The sequence below is a fragment of the Pristiophorus japonicus genome, chromosome 19 (assembly GCF_044704955.1).
Source record: "Pristiophorus japonicus isolate sPriJap1 chromosome 19, sPriJap1.hap1, whole genome shotgun sequence".
Lineage (NCBI taxonomy): Eukaryota > Metazoa > Chordata > Chondrichthyes > Pristiophoridae > Pristiophorus > Pristiophorus japonicus.
The window spans coordinates 9,547,457-9,562,315 of record NC_091995.1 but is presented as its reverse complement, the minus strand read 5'-3'; positions in this window follow the sequence as shown (position 1 = coordinate 9,562,315).

Genomic DNA, 14,859 nt, shown 5'->3' with positions numbered 1-14,859 from the left:
GAAATATTACAATACACCAGTCTGTGTTCAATCGACGATTACACGGGGAGACAAAACCGAGATCAGTATAAAGGACAAACAGGGTTAGAGGGCAGGGGAAAATATGATCCCAGGCGCGGAGGGTGAGGGTCCGTGGGGTGGGAGTGGTTTGAGAGAAGGAGGGAGGGAGGAGGCGGAGATGGGCGGGGCTCGAGATTCCCGTGCACGTTGCTCCAGACTGAACTCACTGCCGATTACACACCCTCTGGTGAAACTCGGTGTGAGATAAACAAACTGAATCGTGTGAATTGTCGCAGCCGCTCACCCTAAAACACAAAGTGCCAGAAATGTCAGTGAGCTGTGTGGAAGCCAGGACCAGTCCTGATTGAAACTGCTGGTGTCCTGTTTCTGTGGGTGGATCCAGACCTGGTTCCCAGTCACAGATCACTCTTTGAGTCCCTGGAAGTGCTGCTCACATCCGGATGAAATAGAATCGCATTCACACAGAGAAACAAGTCTGTGAGGTTTTGGGATAAGCCCACCGTCATACTGGGAGTCAAACGGGCATTTTACTGAGGCTGGGAAGCGGGAGAGGGGAAAATGAGGAGGGCAAGGGAGAGATTTGGAAGACAGCGTTTTATTTTAAAGATATTGTAATGCAATGCTATGATGCAAAATGTTCATAAGAACATAAGAAATAGGAGCAGGAGTAGGCCATTCAGCCCCTTGAGCCTGCTCCACCATTTAATAAGATCATGCCTGATCTGATCATGGACTCAGTTCCAATTCCCTGCCCGCTCCCCATAACCCTTTATTCCCTTATCGCTCAAAAATCAAAAAGCAGGTACAAGAAAATAGAGGGTTTGGAAATCATCCGTTTAAAGGGCTGAATGTTCGCTTTTACTGCCGTGCGGGGTGTAAAATGAGCGGTCAATCCGCTGTCACCTGAGTTGTTCCCGGTGGTAAAAGTGAAAATTCACCCCAGAGTTTAACTTTCCCTTGCTGGTCACTGACATGATTTTTGCAGCACGACAGCTGCAGGAAAAATGCAAGGAGCAGCGCCAGCCCTTATACATGGCCTTCTTCGACCTTACAAAGGCCTTTGACACTGTCAACCAAGAGGGTCTATGGAGCGTCCTCATCTGTTTTGGATGTCCCCAAAAGTACATCACCATCCTCCGCCTGCTCCACGACGACATGCAGACCGTGATCCTCATCAACGGATCCATCGCAGACCCAATTCACGTCCGGACCGGGGTCAAGCAGGGTTGCATCATCGCCCCAACCTTCTTCTCAATCTTTCTCGCTGCCATGCTTCACCTCACAGTTGACAAGCTCCCCGCTGGAGTGGAACTAAACTACAGAACCAGTGGGAAGCTGTTCAACCTTCACCGTTTACAAGCCAGGTCCAAGACCACTCCAACCTCTGTCGTCACGTTACAGTACGTGGATGACACCAGCGTCTGTTCACACACAGAGGCTGAACTCCAGGACATAGTCGACGTATTTACCGAGGCATATGAAAGCATGGGCTTACGCTAAAAATCAGTAAGACAAAGGTCCTCCACCAGCCTGTCCTCGTTGCACAGCACTGCCCCCCAGACATCAAGATCCATGGCATGGCCTTAGACAACATGGAGCACTTCCCTTATCTCGGGAGCCTCCTATCAACAAGAGCAGGCACTGATGACGAGATCCAACACTGCCTCCAGTGCGCCAGTGCACCCTTCGGTTGCCTGAGCAAAAGAGTGTTTGAAGACCAGGCCCTCAAAACTGTCACCATGCTCATATTCTACAGGGCTGCAGTAATACCCGCCCTCCTGTATGGCTCAGAGGCATGGACCATGTACAGTAGACACCTCAAGTCATTTGAGAAATACCATTAACGATGCCTCTGCAAGATCCCCTGGAAGGACAGATCACCAACATTAGCGTCCTCGACAAGGCCAACATCCGCAGCATTGAAGCACTGACCACACTTGATCAGCTCCACTGGGCAGGCCACATTGTTTGCATGCCAGACACGAGACTCCCAAAGCAAAAGCTCTACTCGGAACTCCTTCATGGCAAATGAGCCAAAGGCGGGCAGAGGAAACGTTACAAGGACACCCTCAAAGCCTCCCTGATAAAGTGCAACATCCCCAGTGACATCTGAGAGTCCCTGGCCAAAGACCGCCCTAAGTGGAGGAAGTGCATCCGGGAGGGCGCTGAGCTTCTCGAGTATTGTTGCTGAGAGCATGCAGAAATCAAGCGCAGGCAGCGGAAGGAGCGTGCGGCAAACCAGGCTCCCTGCCCACCCTTTCCCTCAACCACTATCTGTCCCAACTGTGACAGAGACTGTGGTTCTCATATTGGACTGCACAGCCACCTAAGAACTCATGCTAAGAGTAGAAGCAAGTCTTCCTCGATTCCAAGGGATTGCCTATGATGATGATTTTCAGCCAGGAGATAGTGATGGCGAGCTGTAAAGTTTTACAGTGCAATCTACTGGTAGAAACCGGTAGTGCAGGAATACCAAAAACATGCAGCAACATTCGGCTGATCTGACAATTAAGGCAAGACCTTTCTTCAGAACTGAAAGTTAATGGATCTGGAGCAGTTGGGCAATGGAACATGGTTTATTTACAGAGCTGACATGTTACGTTAGTGTGTTTTTCGGTGAATGGTCTTAAAATTTACAGCGGGATCTCACTAATCTACAAGAAAGTTAGTGGGAGTCAGGCTGTATTTGCATAAAACGAATAAATAGGATTAAGTGTTTGCTATCTGTAAGGCCGGTACCGGATGGAATTTACTATTCCTGTATTGCAGTCAATTCAAGACACCAGGGGAATATGAGTTTCATGTCGGAGACCAGCAGAGTCAGCTTGCCTACACTATTTCAAGAAAAAGCATTTTACATTTAAAATGGAAACATCTTGTGTGCATACGCTGGATACTTGATTATGGAATCAAAATAAACCAAAGGGTAAAAAGCTCAGTGTCACAGTAAGTACGGGGGCCTGGATTATCCACCCATTTCCACTATCTATTGGAGGTCCCCTCCATCAAAATATTTGGTCCAGGTACCATTAGTGTTTCTTTTTAGAGAGAGAGATAGAGAGGAGATGATTATATCCTCTCTCTGTGCTGATTAGATCAGTTCCTAGTATTTGATCACAGTTTGGGGTTTAGAATTCCCCGTGTGTGGCCCTGATGGCTCAGTGGGTAAATGCTCAGCCTAGTGGGTACTGAGCCGTGCAGAGCTGGGAGGGCCCCAGTTTGTACTGAGTTAACTGGTCTCACACAGAACAGTGGTGGCTGGGGATATTACGGTTGTCAGAGGGGAGCGAGTTCCACATTCTCACCACTCACTGGATAAAGAAGTTTCTCCTGATTTCCTTATTGGATTTGTTGGTGACTATCTTATATTTATGGCCCCGAATTCTGGTCTCCCCGCAAGTGGAAATATCTCCTCTACTTCTACCCTTACTGTTATGTATGTAAATATTGTAACTGTGTAAGACTTGCCACCAGAGGGCACAACTGTTGGAGGCCCAAGGGTCACCTGCACACCTCGTGTAAGGGAGTATAAAAGGTTGTCTGTCATGCTGCTTAGGCACGCTGGAGTTGTATTAAAGAGACTAAGGTCACATCAATTTTAGCTCACAGTACTCAGTCTTGTGGAGTTCTTCCATAGTTAACACTTACTTTTCCTCATTTTAAAGACCTCTATCAGGTCACCCCTCAGCCTTCTCCTTTCTAAAGAGAGCCCCAACCCGGGGACTATCCAGTGACTCCTCCTGCTGGACATGGCCATCAGGTGAGGACACAACTGAGCCTAGCTCTGCTGTTCCCGAGCCTTGAGTTAGTGCCTTCAGGAGGAGAGGTGAGGAAAGTGTGGTTGAGGGACTTCGACAAAGAAAGCCACATTATAAACAGGCGACGGGCTGTGCTGGTGCTCTGCTTACTGTGCCACGGTGCATGCTGCACTTCATACATGGGGGTCTCCCAGTCTGAGCTGTGCTGCCCTACAAGCTGGAGTGAAATCTTCCTCACAGTCTTCAATGGATTGAGAAATATTGTATTGTCCAACATATTTTTTCATGAGGAAGCTGTCCCCATAGGATGGAAAATTTAATTGCCCCCTTTTCTCCGCTGATGGGGCTCACTGGCAAATTGTTCCTCCCAGGTATAAACACAGAAAACGCTGGCAATGTAAAGCAGGCCAGTCAGTATCTGTAAAGGGAAAAGACAAGCTACTCATGTTTTAAATGTGTATATTTTTTTCACAACTCGTGAGGAGGTGTCATACACCTGAAACACCAATAATGTGCAGTTTGGGTTTCGCCAGGACCACTCGTCTCCCGACCTCATTACAGCCTTGGTCAAAAGATGAACAAAAGAGCTGAATTCCAGACGTGAAGTGAGAGTGACTGCACTCAATATCAGGGCAGCATTTGTCCGAGTGTGGCATCAAGGAGCCCTAGTAAAACTGAAGTCAATGGGAATCAGGGGGAAAACTCTCCGCTGGCTGGAATTTTAAGGGGGTGCAGGAATGAAGAGACCTGGGGTATGTACACAAATCTTTGAATGTGGTACAACAAATTAAGAAAGCTGTTAAAGAAAGCATCTGGGATCCTTGGCTTTATTAATAGAGGAATAGAATTTAAAAGCAAGGAAGTTATGCTAAACATTGTAAAACACTAGTTAGGCCTCAGCTGGATTATTATGTTCAATTCTGGGCACCGCACTTTAGGAAAGATGTCAATGTAATTCGACGAAGTCAACTCTGGACTATTGTGTTTATAACCCTGTTGGCTATACACCCTAAAAAGGACTTTTGAAATACTGTGACACAAGATGGCTGGTCTGGATTAAGAAGAAACATGTTGCTGGGAGAAACACGTGGGGGCGGATCTCTCCCACAGAAACTGGAGAGAGAAGCTGGGTCTGTTCTGGCCTGCCAGCAGCCAGTGAAGTCAGAGCTGGGTGCTCTTAGGAAGGGCAAGGGACTCTTTTTTGTGTGGAGCCAGGTTGTCTAGGGAAGAGAGCAAGGTGCGAGGACAAGACCGACACCTGCGAGGACTGATGGGCCATTTAACACTCACTCGGGAAGCCTTCAGACATCAATCAGCTGGCTTTGTGCTGGGGTCTGAACAATCAGATAGCACGAAATAAAACCTGAAGAAGCCATGGAAAGGTTTCCCGAGGAAAAAGAACCATCCAAACCCAGCCAGAATTGTGGATGACAGGCACTGGCGTAACTAGAGGATGTGGGCCCCAATGCAAACATAGATTTTTTAAAATCACAGGACAACAGGGAACAGTGCAGCCGCCCCTCGAGTGAGGGGGTCCGGGATGCCGAAGAGGGAGTTGGGGGTCTGGGGGAGCCGGTATGAGGGGGAGCCAGGACCGGTGTGAGGGAGGGTTTATGGGGAGGGTTCCAGGAGCAGAGCTCAGCCGGGTGCAGATGACCGACGATGGCGCTCCAGGCTCGGGCTCTATGATTTCCAGAACGAGAATGTGGGCGAGATCTCGGTGCGGGAGGACGAGGTGCTGACCGTGTACAGCGAGCACGACATCGAGGGCTGGCTGGAGGGGGCCAACAGCCGTGGCCAGAGTGGCCCCTTCCCGGCCTCGTACGTGCAGATCCTGCAGGCCGGGAGCAGGGGCGACGCTGCGCCCAGTGATGGGTCCGGTGCCACCGAGCCCCCTGCCTCCCGCTATGCCAACGTGCCAGCTACGCCTCAGCCTCAGCCCCCCACCTGCTTCCCCCTGCCGGCCTGCCCTGTCACCAGTACCTTCTGCCCTCCACCTCTCGCCCAAATGAGTGGCTGGTCCTGGCAGGGCTGCAGCACCAGGCGTCGGGCAGCGGCGACTGGGATGATAACTAGACGGTGGTGGACAAGCCGCTGTCCGGGGGCGGTGAGAGCGGGGGAGGCAGCGGCGGCTTCTCGGATTTCGACGAGACGGGCCGTTATCGAGTGAACACGGGGGCTGGAATGTTGGGGGTGGGCGGTGTCCTCCTCCTCCTCCAAGAGCACGGTCAGCAGGAACCTCAAACGCTTCTCCACCTTCGCGGCGAGGCATGCATTCTGGGCGAGGCGGCCGGCTTTGTCAAGGAGGGCGACAAGATCTGCGTGACGGCCGGTCCACACGGCCCCGAGTGGCTGGAGAACCCTTACCCATTCACCTACAACATCGACGAGCCAACCAAGCAGACCAAGTTCAAGGGCATCAAGAGCTACCGCCTGGTGCCCAGCCACACCCAGTTTTCCACCTGAGCCACACCACCAACGAGTTCGCGAGGAAGCAGGTGGTGGGATTTCCTTCTGGGCAGGGCCCCAATGCCACTGCATTGGCTGCATTGGCATAGTTACGCCACTGATTACAGGAGTATAACTGTCGAGCGTTATGGAAGCTCGACCTTCGTTCTCTCGCATCCTACGTGAAGGCACATTTGACCACCCCTCACTTCTCCAACACAACGGACTGCCACGTCAACCTGGATCTCACATGCTTCGGTCAAGCACGGGGCCATGGAGTCGAACCGCTGAGGAAGGATCAGCGAGCAAGGAAGGGCGGATTGGGTGAGAACTCAATAGTTGCACGCTCACCAACTGATCCATGTAAGTGCGTGAGGGGGTATCAGTGTGCCCTCACCAAACCAGAGGGGGCTTTAGAGTTAGATGGGCCTGGGATGATTTAGCCCACGGGAAGGGTTGGTCTGTTGTAAAGCTAACAAGGGAAGTGCACTGTTTTACTGGGTATTACTGCACTATCAACAGGAGCAGGCATTGATGATGAGATCCAACACCGCCTCCAATGCGCCAGTGCAGCCCTCGGCCACCTGAGGAAAAGAGTGTTTGAAGATCAGTCCCTCAAAACTGTCACCAAGCTCATGGTCTACAGGGCCGGAGTAATACCCACGCTCCTGTATGGCTCAGAGACGTGGACCATGTACAGTAGACACCTCAAGTCGCTGGAGAAATACCACCAGCAATGTCTCCGCAAGATCCTGCAAATCCCCTGGGAGGACAGACGCACAAACATTCGTGTCCTCATCCAGGCCAACATCACCAGCATTGAAGCACTGAACACACGTGATCAGTTCTGCTGGGCAGGCCACATTGTTCGCATGCCAGACACGAGACTCCCAAAGCAAGCGCTCTACTCAGAACTCGTCCACGGCAAACGAGCCAAAGGCGGGCAGAGGAAACGTTACATGGACACCCTCAAAGGCTCCCTGATAAAGTGCGACATCCCCATTGACACCTGGGAGTCCTTGGCCATAGACCGCCCTAAGTAGAGGAAGACCATTTGGGAGGGCGCTGAGCTCCTCGAGTATCGCCGCTGAGAGCATGCAGAAATCAAACGCAGGCAGCGGAAGGAGCGTGTGGCAAACCAGGCTCCCTGCCCACCCCTTCCCTCAATGACTATCTGTGCCACCTGTGACAGAGATTGTGGTTCTCGGATTGGACTGTACAGCCACCTAAGAAGTCATGCTCAGAGTGGAAGCAAGTCTTCCTCGATTCCAAGGGACTGCCTATGATGATGATGATGACAATGGTTCTATTTCACAAGCATCTGGCGAGTGGAGTGGAGGTGTTGATTTGTTGTAATAAACCTTCTGTGATTTTGAACTTGAAATCTTTGGTCCATGTCTCACTACAAGACAATCCGCTATAACTCTTTTTACCCGAGCATAAGGACAGGGTTGGTGTGCTTGTTATAAGCGGATGTTAAATCATAAACAGCAGATTGGATAACTGAGAGAGACTGATTGGCACCGGTCTCTGCGGAAAACCAACCCGTAGCGTCGCAAGCAAGGCAGGGCCAATTTGGCACCCTTACGTATTTGGACCCTGCGGTGAGGCCTCGAAAACCTCAGGAAATAACTGTAGACTGACCACTTACAGATCTGGCAACTGCGGCAGGACCGGAAAGCTTATGGATATATCTGTGAGAGTGACCAGTGTGGAAAGTAAAACATAGAAACATAAAAACATGGAAAATAGGTGCATGAGTAGGCCATTCGGCCCTTCGAGCCTGCACAGCCATTCAATGAGTTCATGGCTGAACATACAACTTCAGTACCCCATTCCTGCTTTCTCGCCATACCCCTTGATCCCTCAAGTAGTAAGGACTACATCTAACTCCTTTTTGAATATATTTAGTGAATTGGCCTCAACAACTTTCTGTGGTAGGGAATTCCACAGGTTCACCACTCTCTGGGTGAAGAAGTTTCTCCTCATCTCAGTCCTAAATGGCTTACCCCTTATCCTTAGACTGTGACCCCTGGTTCTGGACTTCCCCAACATTGGGAACATTCTTCCTGCATCTAACCTGTCTAAACCCATCAGAATTTTAAACGTTTCTATGAGATCCCCTCTCATTCTTCTGAACTCCAGTGAATACAAGCCCAGTTGATCGAGTCTTTCTTGATATGTCAGTCCCGCCATCCCGGGAATCAGTCTGGAGAACCTTCGCTGCACTCCCTCAATAGCAAGAATGTCCTTCCTCAAGTTAGGAGACCAAAATTGTACACAATACTCCACGTGTGGCCTCACCAAGGCCCTGTACAACTGTAGTAACACCTCCCTGCCCCTGTACTCAAATCCCCTCGCTATGAAGGCCAACATGCCACTTGCCTTCTTAACCGCCTGCTGTACCTGCATGCCAACCTTCAATGACTGATGTACCATGACACCCAGGTCTCGTTGCACCTCCCCTTTTCCTAATCTGTCACCATTCAGATAATAGTCTGTCTCTCTGTTTTTACCACCATAGTGGATAACCTCACATTTATCCACATTATACTTCATCTGCCATGCATTTGCCCACTCACCTAACCTATCCAAGTCGCTCTGCAGCCTCATAGCATCCTCCTCGCATCTCACACTGCCACCCAACTTAGTGTCATCCGCACATTTGGAGATACTACATTTAATCCCCTCGTCTAAAAAGATCCAGTATGGAGGATAGGATAGCCTCATACATTTTTACAAAGGTTAATGTGTCCCAGCAATGGGTGCTGGACATGATTCATTCTGACAACTCTCAGGATAGGGCTGCAGAGTGGACAGGGAGTGCAAAGCATAAGAAGTCAAAGGAAAAGGCAGTTTGGCTCTTGTGCCGATAAAGCCAAGTGCAACTGCTCCGGCATGAGGTCGAATGGCTCAAAGTGGGGCTGAAAGAGTCAAAAGAACAGTCTGACGCTAGAGAGATAGTGGGAAAAGGGTTAGTGGAGGACTTGCATGAGGAGAGGCAGGAGAGGCGAGCACTGGAATCTGCCCGTAATGCTGTGGAGTACCTCCGATGGCCAGGTCGCGGAAGCCAAGTGCAACGAGCAGGCTTTGAGAAGAAAACGCCAGGTTTGCAGTGAAAGCTGAAGGGCTACACAGCCAGTTGGGGACATTAAGGCCACATACAGGGTAGCTAGGAGTAGGAGCTATGAGGATTGTGACCACGGTCCCTGCGAGGAAAGAATTAAGAAATTGACCCAGGCTTTGTCAGGAGCCCGAGGCATGGTCTGCCTAATGGCGCCGGGCAAACCGCGTGTTGAATGGGAAGGGCAGGAACCTCCACCGGTATAGGAGGAGGAAGCTCAGGTTAGACGTCAGAGGTGCAACACAGACCGATGTGTCCTGTGTGTCAGCAGAGGTACGGTCCACCCACACCAAACTGCGACCAGGGACCATTACAGAATGATTTTGTGGCCCCATTCACCACCCCTCAGTTACAGGCCATGGTAGCTGGGCTACCAAAGTTAAAACAGGATGGGGATTCCTCGGTTCACTTCACGGAAGTCGAGCAAGTAGGGGAGATTAATGGGTGTAATGATGACGAGACCCACAGGCTGATACTGTTTTCCCCAGATGCGAAACTGTATCAGAACTTGTCTGCAGACATGAAAGCGGGGTGAGGCACCTTAGAGGGGTTAAAGGAGGAAATCCTGAGAACGATGGGACATACCCAGGGTAGTCCGTTCTCACAGGTAGAGCGGACCCAAAGTTGGCTGGCGAGGCACCAGCAGCCTTTGCGGTCAGGCTATGGCCAGTGTACACAAGGGCAACTGGTGGGACGCCAAACCGCGTGCAACTGATCGGGGCCCCCAGTAATCACTGGCTCAGGACCCTAATCGCGAACAGCTTGCCACGTGTTAAACCCAAGGCTGAAGCACGGTTCGACGCTGAGGATCCCGCAAACAGGGATGCAGGCATGTTCCGTAAGTTAGAAATGGCCTTTAAGACCAGCTGCGGGGAAGAGACCAAAAGTAAGGGCAGGATCCACGCGATCAAGGCCAGTAAAGGCAATAGGAGGGAATGGCGTCAGGAGGGGCCCCACACTGACGAGTCTAAAACTTGTTTTAGGTGTGGAGAAACGGGGCACTAGAGACGGGACTGCCCGCTCCAGAAAACGGGACCCGGCCAAGGAGGGCCTCCTGGGAGGAAACCCCAGCCCACTGAGGCGAAAAGGGCGACTGAGGAACCCTTCGAGGTACTGGTGGCAGCCCTCTGCACGGTGCTGGGGAAGGACAGAGGGAGGCTAGACGCTGTCGTGATTGGTGTTGTGCCGACTGAGCCCGTATGCCCTCCCTCATCCTGACTATAACATGCCCAGCCTCAGTATCTGTGTCTACTCCTCTGTGTGAAGATGGGGATCGAGACAGTACAGGGGAAGTATTTGGTGGACACTGGAGCTTTAAGCAGGGTGGTCCACTCAAAGGACCCAACCAACTCGCCCTGATCTAACAAGTTCCCATTTAGTTTAATGAGATTCACAGGGAGCGAGCAAGCGGGAGCGATGTCCAAACCCCTGAAGATACAGTTAAGAGTCTCTCACCACCACGTGGGAGTGTGTGTTAATGAAATGGGAGCAACCCGGGTGGGGAATCATCGGGACTGATTTTATGTTCGCACACAGGATCATTGTAGACATGAGGAATCGCTGCCTATAGGGGGGGGCAATAGGATCAGACAAGGTGGAAGAGGTGGTAGTTATTCCCAGGGACAAGGGGGGCAGAGGTCGTGTCTGAAACCCAAGGGGAGTTACGACCTGGAACAGATGGTCAGTAACACCCCAGACCAGTACCAGGCAGATGTGAGGAATAACCTCACAGCATTCGTCATCCACAAACATGATTGTGGATGGGTGACTGGAGTAGAGGTTCGGGTGGATGGGGACCCTATGTCACGGCCTCAGAAACAGGAGAGTTTTCCCCGGGAAGCAGAGGCAGACTTGGAAACGGCACTGGGATCCCTAGTACAACAGGGAGTGTTGAGAATGATTGCCACGCATGTGAATTCCCCACTCTGGCCGGTCAAGAAACCCAACCAGTCGTGGAGGGCCACTGTGGACTATCGGGTCTTCAACAGCAATATCCCAGCTTGCGTGTCCACAGTCGCGACTGTTGCTGACCTGATAGGAAATATCCCAGCCACTGCGACCACATTCACAGTGCTGGATATTTCCAACTGGTTCTGGTCAATCGCCCTCTGCCGGGAAGACCAGTATAAATTTGCCTTTACGTTTAAAGGGCAACAGTATACTTGGACGTGTCTTCCCCAGGTTTTTACAACAGCACCTCCATTTTCCACCAGAGCATGGCCAAAACTCAAACAATTTAGCCAGCCCCTGCAGCTCAATCAATATGTGGGTGACTTTTCTCTTTGGCTAGAGATGACCATGGGCCACTGCTGGATGAGCTGCTAAAACTATTAAGGGAGGCAGGTTTTAAAGTTAACCTGAAGAAAGCACAGGATGGTGAGAAGGAGCTGCAATTCCTTGGGCTGACCGTCAGAACGGGTGAGAGGGCCATTGATCAAGTCAGGCGTAAGGCAGTACAAGAGCTCCCAGCTCCCAAAAACACATTTGGGTTCAAAGTCTTTCCTGGGACTCACTGGTTACTGCAGGGACTTCATTAGAGGCTACGCAGCCACGGCAGCCCCTCTAATTCGGCTCCTACACAAGGGAGTCAAATGGGAGTGGGACTTCAATTGTCAGGAGGCATTCACTCGCCTGAAAAGGGATTTGCAGACAGCACATGCATTGGGCATGATTAATCAGCAGGAAGTTATCCCAGGTGGTAGCGGCCAGCGGGGACTTGCTCCAGGAGCGACACGGCAGGCTGAGACCCGTGGTCTACTCCTCCAGGGTTCTCACGGATGTCGAACGGGGATATTCCAACTGCCAGAGGCATTTGCTAGCCACGCATTGGGTCGTAACACGCTCCCAGCTCTTTACAGGTTCATTCCCGCTGATACTCCTAACCCATCACACTCCGACGCAGATGCTGCTGGACGGCAGGATTAAGGATGGAACAGTGAACAGTGCCCGCATTGCTCACTGGACGCTGCCGCTCTGAGACAAATCTGAGAGGGCAGGGGTTAACCGAACCCAAGTTAGCAGCTAATATGATCTACCCAGGGACAGTCCATACGTGCATGGTGGAAGGGGTATGGGATGTGGAGGAGGGACTCGGGGCCGGAATACACCCGACAGGCCGGGACATCGATGTGGATGGGTGCAGCACCATGTCCGACGGGGAGCATCTCACCAGGTGGTGGATCTATGACCCAACCGCTAAGGTTGATAAGGCCATAAAGCTCCCCAACACTATGAGCGCTCAACACGCCGAACGGGCAGCAGTGATCTATGTGGTAACCCATCCCGACGAGTAACCTACTCCATACACCATTTGCTCAGATTCGATGTTCACATGCAACTCCCGCACGGAATATTTGGCAATCTGGGCAAGGCGAGGTTTTAAGTCCACCGATGGGAGACCCCTGGCCATAGCGAGGCTGCTGCACAAGATTTTAGAGACCATTGGCACACGAGGGAATTACTATATCCACAAGGTGAAAGCTGATTCCAAAATGTAGCTGAGAGGGGAAGAGAACCAAAAGGCCGACGAGCTAGCCAAAAGGGGAGCTAGGGAGAGCATTTTATGGGATTCAGGTAAAGCAGGTGTGTCGAGGAAATTTTAGCTCAAATTAACTCAGGCGGAGGCTTTCAGAGTCGTGCTTCGAGAGAATTTTATTTTACAAGCGAGATATCTCGGAGAGCTTGCTCAGTCCTTACCGAGGCAAATACTCTGAATTTTACAAGAAAACCCGCTCTATCTTTATACAGTTGAAACAGGAATCTAAAACACACCACACAAGTACATTAATCATACATTCTTGTAAATTCAATCAAAGCAAGAACTTTATCTAAAACACCTCATATGAGCATTAATCATACATCCTGTAAATACAAAGGTCATTTCAGGAGGCAGACTTTTATCTTGTCCTTGCATAGTTTCTCCCTGTCCGTATTCTGATAAGCAGGGTATCTGGAAACTCATGCAAACACTAGACAGTCATGTATTTACAACATCCTTTGTTCCAAGATCGGAGAGGTTTGGGTGTTTTCTTTTCTAGCTCCACTACTTTAATTAACTCAGCAAGAAGTGAACTTAACCCTTTCCTTAAAAATAGGGCTTAGATCATTTTCTTCCACAATTCCCTCCTTGTTGATCTTTTACTAGATCAACACAGTTTCTTATATATTCTTTTCTTGTTCAAAAGGGAGTTCATACCCCTCAGGGTAGGGTCGCATTTTAAGACATTCCTCTTCATTGTAATCATCTACTTTTCCCTCTATGCGATTTAACCTTCCTTTTATGGACACACTTTTCCTTTCTACTTGGGATACCAGGCTCATTACTTGACTAATTAATTTTTTCAACTTTATCCATATTCCACAAATGATTATTAATAATGTAAGCATCATTACACCCATGATTATTATGGGGTGTACAGCTAGCTTCAGTACTGCGGAAGCTTTTGGGGACCATCCGAAAAACACATCCCACCAGTGGTGTACCGTCAAAAAGGTAACTTCATCTGCGATTCTTACTAGCTGCCCCTTCTTGTAACTCATTTCGACTCTAAATTGGTGGATGGCTCTGCCTCTTTTTGACAGAGCTTCCTCAATTTGCTTGTCATTACGTATCAAATTGTGCAGTCTGGTCAAATTAATTACAGGGGGTAAGGGTTCAATCTTGTGCACAGACAGATATTTTTCTACATTTTGCCATTGCCCAAAGGTATAAGTTCTTTTTCTTCAGGGTCATACAGGGTGTAGACTCCTTTCACACATTTATTAATGGGGGGCCTATACAGAATTCCATCCAGATAGACAGGTTTATTCCCTGTCATACAGATCTCATTCTGTCCAATTTCCGTAATATCAGTGTCATTTGTTGGCTTCAGTTCCCACTTACATACTCCAATGGAGTGCTGTAGTGAGCATGGTTCGTGTATGGCAGTTTGATAAGGACATACCATTCCGAATGGCCACCTAGCACATCCTCTATGGTGATGTGTCAAATTCTTTTCATCAACCCAATCTCCTTTAAACTCTGGGTACCAAAAGTTCTGTCCAAATAACTGGGGCATTACTTGGAACTGACACCAAATTTCTTGTCTTGTCTTATTTACTATTTCCATAGTTATGTTAAATCCCTTTGAATCACAACTGGTATATCTTTCTTGGGGTTTAATGGTCAAATTAAGAAGCCTATCCTTCTGATTGATTTTCAGCAACCCTTCCCACGTGTCAGCATGGAAGGATAATATTTTCCTTTCTAGCTCGGCTCTCAATAGCTGTCTGATCGTTTCTTTAAACATGCAATGGGTGTACCTGTTTACTCCCTGTTGTTCCTTCATCAGGTTCTCTATTTTCTTTTCTATCCTTTCGTTCTGCTTCCAGGTCATTACGTCTGTGACGTAACCTGATACCTGCAATTGCTGTAATCCTTCATCCCAGGCATTTCTTATTTTTATGCCTTCCCCTACCAGTCCTCCGATGACCTGGATTTTATTTTGTAGGGTTTCGATATCCATGGAG